The 12,723-nt window shown below is 43.7% G+C and overlaps 1 pseudogene; it reads right to left on the minus strand.

Moving 5' to 3' along the window:
• Window positions 1–3,206: 3,206 nt before the first annotated feature.
• Window positions 3,207–4,543, minus strand: LOC125390859 (smad nuclear-interacting protein 1 pseudogene; annotated as a pseudogene).
• Window positions 4,544–12,723: the final 8,180 nt, after the last annotated feature.

A 12,723-nucleotide genomic window follows, 5' to 3' on the forward strand; every position in this document is an offset into this window, starting at 1 on the left:
AACTCAGAGGCAGATATTGTACCCAATTTACTTTCTATCATAACTTGATCTCTGCATCAGGTAAACAAGGAAAACTATAACTATGTAGTCTTCAACTCCCCCAGAGACCAAAGAAGTAAATAATTCTAACTGAGTAAGCAGGAAGTGTTGACCAAGGTTTTCTATCCCACCCTGTCCGGCAGCCATTAAGTCCCAAAGAAATCACACAGAGGTCTACATGAGTTATAAACTGATTGGTCCATTAGCTCAGGTTTCTTATTAACTTTTATAACTTATATTAGCCCATTATTTTTGTCTATGCTAGCCATGTGACTCGGTACCTTATTTGGCAAGGCAGTCACATCTTGCTTCTACTGTGACTGGGTTACAACTGCAGAATAAGCTTTCCTCTTCCCAGAATTCTCCTGTTCCTCCTCCTCCTCCTGGTTCCAATTCCTGCCTCCAATTCCTGCCTGGTTGTCCTGCCTATACTTCCTGCCTGGCTACTGGCTAATCAGCATTTATTTAAAATACAAGTGATAGGGTACAGACCATTGTCCTACAGCACAGGAAGTGAAAGCAAGCAACTTCTAAAAAATGTGAGCAATGACAGAAACAGCTGGCTGCCTGGACAGTCACCCAAAGTTCCCCTGAAATATTGGGGTATCCATCTTCAGCCTACAGGCCTAACATATCTGACAGATCTTTCTGTGAAGCAGAATATTGTGAAGGGCTGTCCCTCCTTGTCTTGACAAGGTTTGGCAGCCACTTTCTTTTGTGTTCTGCTTGTCTAATTCGGATAGCATACTGTCAGCAGTCTAAGCAGGGGCATTTTCTTGCTCAGTAGCTTACTTTTGACACAAAAAGTAAACTCCATGTGGAGTCTCTTCAATGCCCATCATCTTCTCTGAAGTAGAGTCAATAATCTACCTTTTTATCTTATCATAGATATATCCTCCCTTTTTTTCTTTTCAGATGAGATTCAATAATCTACCTTTTCAATCCTTTCATAATGCTTGCACCTGCAATGCTCTCAGTACAGTTCACGTGCTACTATACTACCGTATGCGAGCCGGGCAAGGGCCTGGAGACTGAAAGAACACACAAGAGACCTGGGTCATTTGAAACGAGATCAGCCGAATGCCATTTATTCAAATTTAGGAAAATCCTTATATACCTAGCTGCTGCACAAGGAATTCCCCCCAGGCAGGTGGGAAATTGCCACACCCAAGATGGAGTAAGCAATGCCCTATAGCTAATCACCAGACAGGGTAGAGGGAGCACAGAAACAAACTGAAAATGCTGGCTGGTCAGAAACTGTCCTCAAAATGAACCCCGGGAGCAGGGGTAGACCCATGGGCCCTACATTTATATCCACCTTTTTTTTCTTTTCAAAACAAAAACCTTGAATCTAATTTCCCTTGGTTAGCTTTTTTTTCCCTGACCATTACCAATAATAACTTGTAACCAACATACTCTAACCCATTTTGGGGAAAATGTGGTCTTAGTTTTCTAGGCTACTTTCTGCTGATTGGGGATGCTGGTAACCTTACGGGGACCCAAAGAAAACTTAAGATTATGGTCAAGTCCTGACTGGTGTATTCTGTGAAACTGGATCATCCCAGCCAGTAGCCTTGAGGCTGTTCTGGAAGTAGAACTCAGAAGAAACTGCAGCAGAGGTGTTCTGAAACGTTGGCTCAATTGGGCCATCCATTCCCATTGGAGATTTTTCAGGGGAACTTCCTTTATCAAACCTTATTTTGCTTAACTCAGCATGAATCCACAGCCTCTCATTTCCTGTAGGAACAAAAGCCAAAACTTCTCCAAAGTAACATCTTTTGACTTAAATTTTGAAGTCAAGGCATTTTCAGAATATACATGTTGGGTTAACCCAGCAGCATTTATAATCAAATCTCTTTTAGCAGGTGTTATACCTCCCTTGGCACTCAAACAATTCAAAGACAACACAATAACATATAGTATCCAGATTCTCTGCGTGTTTTCCATCTTTATGTGGAAGCTAAGCCAGGGCGGATGGGAGCTAGGAGTACTAGTTTTTCTCCTGAATCTAGCTGGCTAGATTTGGGTCCAGCTCTGGCCTGTTCCAGTGGCTTAAAAGCTTCAAGCAAACTTCTTTCTTCATGAATTTGGGCCCCATGTTGGGTGCCAAACGAAGCACAGTTAATAAAAACTCAGAGACAGATATTGGGGTTCAACCTGAAGACCAGAAAAGCAAAGCAGTCAGCCACTGGTTCTTACCTCAACCTCAGTCTGAAAATGGTGATCCTGCCTCCAGGAAACCTCAGAATGAGACTGGGACTGAGAGCTGTCTCCTCCAATTTTATAATTCTATCTAACTCTAAAATTAAGGGCATGTACCACTACCACCTGGTTTCCTTGGCAAGCTAGTGTGGCTGCTGGGGTTAAAGGTGTGTGTCATTGCTGCCTGGTCTGTAAGACTGGCCAGTGTGGCTGTTTTACTTTTCTGATCTTCAGGCAAGTTTTATTATTAAAATACAGGTGAAATGCTACTACATGTACCCAATTGTAGAAGCAATGACCTCAGGACACAGCTTCACAACCCAGTGCAGGATATGACACAGACACCCGATGGTAGAAGCCCCGACCTCCCTTACATAGTCGCGGCGACACAGGCATTGCAGAGTGACTGTTTAGCTTAGACAGTCAATAAAGAGGCCATGTGGTAAATTGTTACCTCCAAAAAAAAAACCACAGTGCAATATCAACCTCTATGACTCAAGAGCTGCCCCAGGTCAAAGCTTTGGTATATGCTGGAGGTTCTTTTGGTGACAACTGAAGCTTACTGAGAGATTCTTTACTTTAGGATTTGTGCCCCAAACAAAACTTCTGGTACACAAAGCTCAACAACTATATAAGTAAGAAATTGTACAACGAGAACAAACAAGCCGCAATCCCTTTTCCAAGGGCTTGGTTTCCAGTGCAGCAGTTCTGAAGGCACCCACTACAGCCATACACTTGACCAAAACTTGATATGTTGTAATCAGTGCCATTTTGTTCGGGAAAACAAGCGCCCACAGGCAGGCAGCTGCTGTGTCAAGTTCGACAAAATACGAAGTGAGAGTTCTCATACTGCAACACAAGCTGGGCAGCAACAGAGCAAAGACAAGGCAAGAAGAGGCGATCCAGAGTCAATCCCACGGCCTCCAGAGGGAACGGTTTCTAACAGTGTGTGTGGCAGGTGCTTCTCAGATCCTAGCAGTCACCGTTTCCTCCTCGTCATCCTCATCTTCCTTCCTGTCTACTTCAGAGGTGTCTGAAGACTCATGGAGCAAGACGTATTCTCTGCTACTGAACCCAAATTTAAAGACATCTTTTTCTTTCAGTTCATAGTATCTCTACTATGTGGCTCAATACGCTTGTTATTCAAGAAGGTTCCGTTGCCTGAGCCAAGGTCAATGATGTAGGGCTTCACTCTTCGACCAACTGTGCCGTCAGCTCGAGTGTACTCCACAAGCCGGTATTGGAAGACTGCGTGCTGCTTTGAGCAAGACGGATGATCGATGGGAATGTCGGAGATGCAGCGATCTCGACCCAGAAGGTAAGCACTCTGCTGATGGATGAACATGACCGGAAGTAGCCCATCATTTTTAAAGGGGTAGAGACGCCACCGTTTTGGGGGGATCCGTGCTTCTGGGGGTTCGTGATACTTAATAACCACACCCCGGAAGGTATTGGTGTCCTCAAGAAGTGCCCCAGAAAGTTCGAAGGTTGGTTTTTCTTTGACAGACACCTCTTTGCTTCTGTTACCAGTAGGGCAAGGGATCACCTCCTGAGCTCCACCGCGAGCTCCTTCATTCTGCTGGTGATACTCCAAACGCCTGGCATTACAAAAATCCCTCTCTTTTTCCTGGACCTGCGGAATCTGGCTATCTCGGTCCCGACCCTGCCCACTGATGTGCCTCTCACCAGAGATCCTTCTTTGGCGGGAATGGCCCCGGTGCAGATCTCTCTCCCTGTTACTATGAGCTCTCCTTTGTTCCTGTTCTGATGGCTCCCGCTGCTGTCGATCCTCTCCTTCTCTCCATGAATGGTCCTCATGTTCCTGCTTCACTTTAACCGTGGCGTAGTGGAGACTCCGACTTCTCTCAGTCCGTGAAGACTTACTTATCTCTGAGAACTTGTTTTTCTTTTTGACTGGGGACCGACTCCCTCCCCGGGCTCGATTCCCGCGGTGGCCACCGCAGCCTGACTCAGCACCAGGCGAGGACGGGTTAGAGGCTGGGACATCGGGCCGGAAGCGCGCGACTGGTTCGGGGCTCAGACACCCCTGCTTCACCACCACGGTTGCCAGTTCATCGTCTGCCCGGTGTCGCTGCCAGTCGCTTCTCTCCCGCTCGCTCTTCATCCTGCGGCCCAACGGAGAGCCACTTGCAAGGTCCATTGAGTCACTCGAGCCGAAGGAAGTCATGAAAAGCATTTGTTAATCTTATAAATTAGTTTAGATTGAATGGCCACTCTGTAAAACGTGGTTCTAATTAATCTTATCAATAAAAATCCCGGAATCAGATGTTAGGGTGAAAACTGAATTTTTAGAAAAGGAGAGTAGCCGCCACAGTCTCTGCTTAGCTCTACAAAATCTCAGATCAGATGGGAGGAATGGGGAAAGATCCTGTCTCCACCCACCTTATATTCCTGTCTCTCTAATGATGGGATTAAAGGTCTGAGCCTCCTACATGCTGGGATCAAAAGTGTGAGCCTCTCAGGTGTTGGGATCAAAGGCGTGGGCCTCCCATCTGCTGGGTTCAAAGGTTTGAGCCTCCCAACTGCTGGGATTAAAGGTGTAAACCTGCACTGCCTGGCTGCTTCTCTTTCCTACTGGTTCAATCTCACTTAGCCCAGGGTGACCTTGAACTTCACATCTTGCTGCACCCTCCTCTCGGTGCCGGAATAAAAGGTGTGTGCCACCACTGCCCGGCCTCTATGGTTAACTAGACCTGTTAGATCTGTTCTCAGGCAAGCTTTGTTAGAACACAAAGTGTCATAGAACAATGCCGTTTGATGAACTATCACCTCTTCTAATCAGAGGTCTCTCTTGCTTGAATCTAATCTTTTTTCAATTTTGATGGCATTCATAGCTTTTCTTCTTCTGTGGAAACAAAAGTAAAACCTTTTCCCCCAACATAACACTTATCCTGGTTTCCATTCTGAGGTCAACACATCTTTAAAGTATACAGGCTGATTTAATTCAGCGGGTTTCCCCCCCCCCCCCATTATCCAATGTCTCTCTGCAGCAGTTTCTTTCTCATGAGATCATTTAGAAAATTTAAAGTGAATAAAGTATTGTGCAATTTGTTAGGATTTCTGCATTGGACTGGCTCTAGCTGACTGCCGTGGCCACATTGGGCCTGTGCAGTGTGCTCTTGTCGTCCCCTCTCCCCGCCTCCCCCCTCCTCGTCTCCACCTCCCTCTTCTTCCTCACTTCCCCGCCTCTCCCAGTCTCTGTGCGTTGAAGCCAGACACTGCTAGGCCAGACACTGCTAGGCCCCTCTGCTAGGATCCTCCAGCTGGAGCCGCAGCCTCTGCTGCAGCATTCCAGCCACCTGTTCCTTCCCCGGCTGCCTCCACAGGAGCTGCCTGGCGCGCTGTTGAGGCCGTACATTGGGCCACAATGTACTCAGAGTCGCTGGCATTTCCAAAGGCCGCTGGCAGCACAGCAGCAAGACGGTCACCAGGCACACAGAACAAGATGCACACCAGTGGCACAGTAGACGCACACCGGGGCACGGTAGACGCACAGTGGCAGCACACCAGCAGCATAGCGGCAGCTCACCCGTGGCACTGCAGGTTCACATTGGCGGCATAGTCGCGAGATGCGCACCAGGTAACCCAGTTCTGCAGCCGCTGTCCCTGCGCACACAGTCCCTGGAGCAGATCACACGGTGAACAGTTGCTGCCCATTCGGATCGGCACTCACTGACGAGGACTGTCTACGCTATCAGGAGATGACACTGGCCAATGGCCGCCCAGGGCAGGAGCAAGGAGTGATGGAAATCTTTTTTCAAGCCCTTTCTATTGACAAGGTGTTTCTTATAAAATTCTGAGGCCCCTAGAACACTTCCTACCAATAATTGATCAATTTCATCAATATCTTGTGTTAGAAGACCCGGTAGACCCATATGGGATCTGATATGTACTATATATCAGGGTTGATTTCTATTTCTGATTATTTCTTGTAATTAAACAAATAACAAGGTCAATTCTGAATTTTCTGGAATAAATTCAGCAGTTTCAACATGTAAAACAAACTCTTGGTATATTGAGAGTCAGTAATATTTTAAGAGGTTCTGGAAAATCTAATAATACCATGAGAATAAAATATAATTCTGACTTTTGAACAGAATTGTAAGAACTTTGAGCCACTTTACTTAAAGTTACTTAACGACCTTCCTTTCCCTATTTGTTTGTGTCAGTATAGAATGTAGGGGCTCCAGAAATTGGCCTTTCCCATACAATGTGAGGAAGGATCCAATTAATTCTCTTTATAAACTGAGCTCTCTTGCTTTTGGGATAATTGTTGTTAGTCTCTCCTAAAAATTGCTACACACTCTTAGCCCATGTTCATTTTCTGTCTGTAAAGAGAACATTTCAGCATTATTGAAAGGTACTACAATTTCCTCTGGGCATTTCCTGCTAATTGACAAAGCCTCAATTTTCCTTTTAGAATCAGCTCAGAAACCTTTTCTACATATGTCTTTAATTTTTTACTCTGTGTGGTAAAAATATCCATTGTAAGATATTATCTTCTCTCTGCATTAAAATTCCTGTAGGAAAATGCATAGAAGGTAAAATAACCAGAATATAATTAAGTTCCAGATCCAAATGATCCACATGTGCATCCTGTAATTTCTCTTCTACCAAGGCTAATTCTCTCTCAGCCTCAGCTGATCATTTTCAGACAATTTAAGTCCTTATCACCTTGTAAGGTTTTAAATAAATTAGTTAGTTCTTGAGTTGTCAATACATTTGTGGGCAGTAGTCAGTTAATATCTCCCAGCAATTTTTGAAAATCATTAAAGAGTTCATAATTGATCTCTTATAATTTGTAATTTCTGAGGTTGATTTTTTTTTTTGTGAACCTCTCTTAAAGCCTAGGTATTAGAATCTCCTCTGTATTTTTTTCAGGAGCAATTTGTAATCCCCAACCAGGCAAAATTTTGTTTACTTCTTCAACATTTTCTCTAAGGTATCTACAAGTAAGATATTGTCCATATGATGGTAAATTATAGATTGAGGAAGCTGTTTATGAATCATTTCTGACTGCTGTTATAGAAAATAATGGCACAGGGTGAGGTTGTTTAACATCTCTTGTGGGAGAACGTTTCAGTGCTATCTTTTAGTAGGCTGAGAATTATTATAAGTAGGCACCATGAAGGCAAATCTTTCCCCCTGTCTTGTTCTTGTAAAGGTATAGTGAAGAAGCAGTCTTTTAAGTCGATCAACACAATGGACCATTTTTTTTTAGGTAATAGAGAAGACCAAGGAATTCCAGGCTGTAGAGAGCCCATCAGCTGAATTACTTTATTTATGGCTCTCAAATCCACTAACATTATCCATTTTCCAGATTTCTTTTAATGACAAATGTAGGAAAATTCTAAGGACTGGTTGGTCGATTCTTTAATATGTTGAGCATTTAACTGCTTCTATGCCAGCTGTTTTAAGGCCTGTAATTTTTCTGATATCCATTGCTTAATCCATATAGGTTTGTCCATTAACCATTTTAAAGGTAGGGCTGCTGGTACCTTTGAAAGATCAGCAGGTGTCGTGCCCTGCTTGTGTGCACACTGAACGGTTGGTGACTGTTTATAATACCTTCTAATGCTTTTCCAGGAACATACATTAGTTTATGATTTGTTTCTGAGATTGGAGGAATGCTAATCTGAGTTTTCCATTGCTGTAGCAAATTACATCCCCCAAAATGCATTGCAATGTTAGCCACATACGATTTTAATTTTCCAGTCTGGCCTCTGGCCCTATATATTCAACCAACACCTCTTGCACTTTGTTTTACCTGAGTTAAAGTTCCAATCTCTCCCCCCAAAACAAAGCAAAACAAAACAAAAAGCTGAACATTTATCTCCTGAAGAGGCCAGTTTGAAAGCAAAGATTCTGATACAAGTATTGTTATATCTGCTCCTCTGTCTACAAGACCCTTAATTACAATGTCATTTATTTGTATTTTTAACTTTGGTCTTTGATCATTTATAGAAGTTTGCAAAAATATTTGCTTTAAGGTGTCTCCTGAAATTTTTGTTTTATCTTCTAAAGTTGTTTTATCATCCAGAACAGTATGGACTTTTTGTTTGTTTGTTTGTTTGTTTGTTTGTTTTTTAACAATAGGCCTTTATTTCTCTGGGAAGGAATTTCCCCCACAGAGAGAGGGAATGATTGACCCAAATTTGACATGGGGGCCTTTAAGAGTCCCTCAAGGCATTTCTTGATGGTAAAGTGTTACTTTGTATGTCCATCGTTGATCTGCATTCATTGGTCCAATGCAGGCCTTTGCTGTACCTTTTGCATACTCCAGAAGGCAAAAGCCTTCTATTTGGATTATTCCTAGAAAAAAAATTGTTTCTAGTAATGTCCTGCCTACAATCCCTTTTTAGGTGACATTGTTCACCACAATTAAAATATCTGACATTCTGATTTTTCTTCAAGTCTTTGGAAATCACCTCTGTTATCCAATTATCATCATGGTTATGACATTCAATATTAACTATATCTCAGATCCATTGCTCTGTGGGCGCTGATCTTGCCCTTAAAGGCCTAATTACTCTTTTGCAATGTTAATTATCATTTTCAAAAGCCAAAGATTCAATTAGTATTTGTCTAGCTTCTGGATTTGGTATCATTCTATGATTCTACGATATCATTTTATATTCTATTGAAGTCAATCTTTGTAAAAAATCAGTGAAGGTTTTTTGGGGGCCCTTTATAACTTTAGTAAATGACTCAGTTCTCTTTCTGACTTGTTCACTCTGTCCCAAACATTCAAAGCTGCGGCATGGCGTTGAGCGAAGATGTCTGTCTTCATACAGCAGCATAATCACCCTCTCCAAGAAGTTGGTCTTGGGAAATTTCAGTGCCTCTAGCCCTACTTTGTTGTTCAAAGGTCTATGCCATTCTTTCCACCAGGTCTTCCTCTGTATTTGCAGACCAGGTTCCAATAATGCTGCAGCCAAACCTTTCCAGTCTTGTGGAATAATTCTGTTACTAGTTGACCATGAATTTAACAGTTGCCTCACAAAAGGTAAATGCGTACCATATGAGACTATCACTTCCTTAAATCTTCTCAGACCTAACATTTTCACAGGAATCTAGTCTACTCTCACATAGCCTTGACGAGACCTGTCATTTGGCGGTTGTTCCTGTATGGTGACTGGATAAATTAGGGTTGGATTTTTTTGATAACCGTAGGCTGTTCCTTTATAATTTTATAGTGTAATAGTGAGGTTGGTTCTCCCTTAAATTCCTCTGTCTTTGTCTGAATATCTTTATTATCTGTTTTAATAAGTTTCCCTAAGACTTGTAACTTATCAGTCAAAATTACATTATTTTTTATAGTAAGTAGTTGTAGGGCTTGCATATTATCAGTCAATTTCTAATATTTGGCATTGATATCAACCAACTTTTTTAGGACTAAAACAAAAATTATCAAACTGATAATGATTATAATTAACATTATGTAAATCACAGCTAATTATCCCCTCATGTAACTGTTCCGATTTTAAATCATCCATTGTGGAATCATACAGAAACCTCACTCCCTCCATCATAATATTGTTTCCTATTTTTAATGTCGGAAAAAAAAAACTCTTGCCTCCTGCTTTTAAAAAGTCCTAGCTGTCTCAGCCTATCTATTGACAACGACCGTGAAGTGTGAGGCTGGCTGCCGTGCACCACTTCTGGGTGGAGAACACAGGTGGTGCGCGGCCTGGCTGAGGACAGCTGTCACTGATCCCATGTTAGAAACCGAGGTGGGGGTCCGGGAGAAGCCCACAACCCATGGGGTAAAGGAACCAAAGAGCCAGACATCTGAAAGATGGACCCGGGGAACCTATGAAAGCCGCAGGAAGTGAAAGCACAGAGCTGCCCGGAGGCAGAGCTGGCCAGTGGGGAGGGGCTAGCTCTGGCAGTGTGTAGAGTCCAGATGCCTGTGGAGTCTGGGGCCTGTGGCGATTGCTGTAGAGAGGCTGCAATAGGACAACCCCAGACTCAGAGGGCTCGGGGAAGAAGAGGAAACGCCAGCTGGCAGCAGTGGGTGCAGCTCAGGTGGATGCCAGTGGCTGCAAAGCCAAGGGCAAGTGCTAGCTCATGAACTCATGCCTCAAAAATTGGATGCCAGTGAAGCATAAGTCTAATTAATCTTTATCAATAAAAAATTGGGAGTCAGATATCAGAGTAAAATCCTGAAAGATCAGAGAAGCAGGGGAGCAGCCACAGTCACTTTCCACTCCATCCCGCAGAGGCTGAAACCCTCTCTCAGCCCCACCTTACTACTTCCTGTCTCCTCTCTATCCGTAGTCCTCCAAACCTCTATGGTCAGCTCGGCCTTCTGACTCCAAGCATGCTTTATTTTGTCAGAACACAATCAGATTATCACACAACTGTCTTGCAGACAGTCTGGTATTGACAATGTCCTGTGGCTATTAGTGATCACACTTGTGCAGATTTACAATGAACAGAGTTAACGGGACAAAAAGATACAAAACGTGCAGTTTTAAATAAAAAAAAAATAACACCAGGAAATGTAACACTGGAGTCAAATCTTGTGCTCAAGTAGATGAGAAATTTAAAGAACAGCCCGGAGCTTCAGGGAGTGCAGGTGCCCTCAGGGTGAGTCATCACTCTGGGAATCAACTTCTGTCCTAGGTAGGGTTACTATTGTGTGATGGAGCACCATCTTTTAAAAGGCGCCTTTCAAAAGAAATCATTTAAATGGGGGCAGGTATCATGGTGGCAAGCAGACAGACATGATGCTGGAGAAGTGACTGGGAGCTTCCATCTGACCCATATGGTATGCTGAACAGATGGAGGCAGGAAGACTATGGAACCAGTCCAAGAGAGAAGTGTGTTGCTGTCAGCAGAGCTGGAAGGAATGGGAAATACAAAGAGCCATCTAATAAACCCTTTGACGTTGGCACAGACATGTGGGATTTGAGTTTGCCCTGCTGGTTTTCAGTCTTGCTTCGGTTCAGCATTTCCTCATTATGCACCCTTCCTCCCTTTTAGAATGATAATATATGTTCTATGTTGGGAGTATATAATCTGCTCTTTGATTTTATAGGGGCTTATAATTAAGAGATTGCTTTGAGTCTCAGAAGAGATTTTGGACTTTTAAGCAGTGTTGAGACTAGGAAGAACTATAGGGACTTTTGAAGTTGAACTAAATACGTTTTGCATTATGATAAAGCAAGAGCCTATAGGGGCTAGGGAGTGGTTTGAATGAGAATGGCCCCCAAAGGCTCACATTTGAATGTTTGGTTCCCACCTGATGGACTATTTCGGAAGGATTAGGAGGTGTGGCTGTACTGGTTGGTTTACGCAAGCTAGAGTCATTTGGGGGGGCCTCAGCTGAGGAATTGCCTGTATGAGATTCAGCTGTAAGGTGTGTTCTCTATTAGTGATCAATGGGGAGGACATAACCCATTGTGAGTGGTGCCCTCCCTGGGCTGGTGGTTCTGGGTTCTATAAGAAAGAAGACCGAACAAGTCATGTAAGAAGCCAGTAAGCAGCACCCCTTCATGTCCCCTGTACCAGGCCCTGCCTGCAGGATCCGCCCTCCTTGAGTTCCTGTCCTGACTTCCTTTGACGATGACAGCAATGTGGAAGTGTGAGCTGAATAAACCCTTTCCTCCCCAACTTTCTGGAGTTGTGTCATTATAGGTGAGCTTTAAGGTTTCAAAAAATCCAAGCCAAAGCCAGGCGATGGTGGCACACGCCTTTAATCCCAGCACTTGGGAGACAGAGGCAGGCGGATCTCTGTCAGTCTGAGGCCAGACTGGTCTGCAAAAGTTAGTTTCAGGACAGGCTCCAAAGCTACAGAGAAATCCTGTCTCGAAAAACAAAACAATAAAAACAAGCAAAAGAGTCCAACTCAGGCCCAGTCTCTCCCTAGTCCCACAGACACATCCACTCTGCCCGCAACTTTTAGATGAGATGCGAGCTCACAGCAGCTACTTCTGCAGTGCCCTGCCTGCCTCCACACGCTCTGTCATAAGCAAGACCCCGATTAAATCTTTTTTTTTTTTTTTTACAAATTGCCTTGGCCAGGTGTGGTGGCTCACACCTTTAATCCCAACACTTGGGATGCAGAAGCCAGTGGATCTCTGTTAAGTCTGAGGCCAGCCTGGTCTACAAAGTGAGTCCCAGGACAGTTAGTACTATTACACAGAGAGAAACCCTGTCTTAAAAATGAAAAAAAAAAAGTTGCCTTAACTGGACAGTGTTAACACACACCTTTAATCCCAGTACTTGGGAGGCAGAGGCAGTTGGCTTTCCAAATTCAAGGCCAGCTTTGTCTACAGAATGAGTTTCAGGACAACCAGGGTTATAGAAAGTAGTCCTTTTTCATAAAACCACCCCCACCCTCTGTGCCAGAAATAAAAAGCTGCCTTGGTCATGGTGGTTTGTTACCCTAACTAAGACCAAGACCAACAGGAAAAGTGGGTGGGGCCATCCCCTGGGCTTGGGTTTCAGAGTCTA

This window comes from Myodes glareolus, chromosome 16 (genome assembly GCF_982192425.1).
Source record: "Myodes glareolus chromosome 16, mMyoGla1.1, whole genome shotgun sequence".
NCBI lineage: Eukaryota > Metazoa > Chordata > Mammalia > Rodentia > Cricetidae > Myodes > Myodes glareolus.